Source organism: Aphis gossypii, chromosome X, assembly GCF_020184175.1.
Source record: "Aphis gossypii isolate Hap1 chromosome X, ASM2018417v2, whole genome shotgun sequence".
Classification (NCBI taxonomy): Eukaryota; Metazoa; Arthropoda; class Insecta; order Hemiptera; family Aphididae; genus Aphis; species Aphis gossypii.
In genome coordinates, this window is record NC_065533.1 from 56,331,622 (window position 1) to 56,334,478 (window position 2,857).

Sequence of the window (2,857 nt, forward strand, 5' to 3'; positions counted from 1 at the left end):
TATTACAATATGCACACCGTTGCGGAAATTATTGTTCGGAAAATACTTAATGAATATAAATGACGGGCCGCCGGGGATGCTGCGACGTGCATCTGTCTACGCCTGGCGGACGGTTCGACCCGCGCCGCGGTGACGCGATGAAAACAAAAAATATATAATATCCGATGCACACTAATGCCGTAATGGACGCGCTCCGTTTTCTCATTAATACCATTTTTATACGACATGTATAACAATATTTATTACAATATCACAAGCTATATATAGGCACCTGGCAGGAACACTGCACCGTGTACGGGTCACGCGTTTTTTGTGCGTTTGATGCGTTTTTAATACCTATTTAAATATAATATTTCACCAAAGTCCATTATCTCGCAGTCGTTTCCAAACGCGCGATCTCGTGACGCGGACGGTCGCGGCCGGCTCGGCGTACGGCTGATAAAAGTATAATATTTAAATATATATATATATACCTACTCTCTTCGACTGTTTTCTTTTGATAATTTAAAATTTCGTCTGTACTATGCAGGATTGTATAATTATTTCTGGTTCGCCGGTTTCGAGCTTAATCTAGAAGATATATATATATATACATAACAACGAGTCGCGGATGAGAGGGATGATGGAAATTGCACAGCCTGCTGCTAGCTTTCGCGCGAAGTGTTGAAAAAGATGATAATTGATGTTTTTTTTTTCGCCCGTGACAATCCCTCTGCGTTTTCATTTGTATAACGCGGGTTAAACCACCATTTCATCGCACGACCAAGTTTTAATATATGTGTGTGCATTATGCGATTCAAACTATATCGTAATTAAATTATGGTTGCAGGGTCTTGGCGTTATATATACGACTCTCGACGTGAGATCGACAATTTTATATAATTATATAACGGTGCAGATACATTTAATATTATAATAATGTAATGTGCGCTCATACCTACAACGGATATAACTGAAAACAATATTATTATCTCGTTGCTGGAATCTTTTTTGCGAGTCGACGATGATTATGATATAATAATTTGTACGTCTTATATGCGTTAAACATAGAATATTTGAAATCTCAAAGCATAAGATGAAATACAAATTAGATTTTAGCTTGGAGTCGATAAATCATGATTTATATAACATAAATACATCGTGCTACCGTGGTCACGTTTTCGTGTACATACCTAATATCTCCTCTCTGTATTTGTAAATAAAAATATGTAGCATTATCCAGATACGTTTTCATAGTTGAATGATATATAATAATAAGAAATGTTATTACGAGTCAGTGGTTTATCTAGTATTTGGTATTTCTAATGGCCTCAAATCCTTCACACGTTTAAATGTCACGAACGTCAAAGGAAAACCAAAGTTTCAGTATGGCACTTACTCATCGTCTCAAGGTACGTCTTTTCCAATATATGACGTATAAAACTTAACCTGTATAGCGTATTACAATCAAAAATATGACTGAATATTATGTACCTATACGGCAGTGCACTAACGGTGGTGGTGGTTGAAGTGTTGGTGGTGGCGACGAAGCATACCCTAAAATATTATATACAAATCGCGACTCTTCGCCTAGTCACACACTTCCACCCTCGAGCATGAAATTAATAACGTCACCTTGAACCTGTCTCGCGGTTCACACGTTCAAAGTCTCGCGAGTGGTAAAAATAGATTAATAAAACATACACCCGTGATGGTGTATAATAATAAGTAAATAATCGAACTTCACAGTTTGGAGTAAGGCGTCGATTATACGTTATTCGACTTTACGTCTGCAGCACGGAAATTAATTATATATATACATAGGTAACCTCAACACTAATGGATTAAAAAAAAAAAAAAACTTTTTACGAAAACGAAGAAACATTTAAAAATACTTACTAACTCTCCGATTTTCATTCATTCAACCCCAGATGTTTGTGAGTGTGCAGAAATTATAATACTATACGAAATCGTTATTTAGATCATAATAAGCCGTGCCTTTTTGTTGTTTGTTAGATATTTTATTTTACTTGTCGTAGATAAGTGACTTCATCACAGTAAATGCCGATTGTTATAACTTGTAAACTAGTGGCTGAACAGTAAATAATATTAATAGTGTTATTAATATACAATATTATTGAAGTGGTTATATTATTTTGTATATAATATTGCATTACGCTGTTATGTCTTATGAGTTACCGATAACTAACGAATAAACTATTAACCAGTACGCATGATTGATCTATTGTGTGTATTATAATATTGAACCGTATTATTCTACCTATAATAATTCGTACAATTTTTGAATGATTAGTATACTAATACGGTTTGATGTCAAACAAACGTACGTCGAAAAAAGAATAAACGTTTATATATATATCCTGTCGAAATAAATATAGGTGCTATTTTTCTAATATAACCATAGATTATTGAAATTTCAGCTAAACAAATAAAATTAGCTTTACACTGAAAATTGTGATGTACCCCTCGTTAATACGCCACGATGGTCATACTATATTTTTATTTTTTTTTTTTATTTAAATTTAAATCTATGAGATTACTGGGCCTCACTGAGACATACTCGTGTGGAGGCCCAGGGTTATCTACTATACATTACATATTTACATACAAATTATAATTAACAGGCATCTACAATATTTATGTTTGACTTTATAACCTAATTGTACAAAAGAAGTAAAAACAAAAACAAAAACAGATAAAGTATGTTAAAGGTAGATTGGTACAAAATATTCATGACGAAAATAATACTAATATTATGAATACTATAAATATATACATGGAAGCAATAGGTAACTTAAGATTTTGAATGATAATATGTGTGTGAACAGAGTGGCATATTTTTAGTCTTATTTAGTGA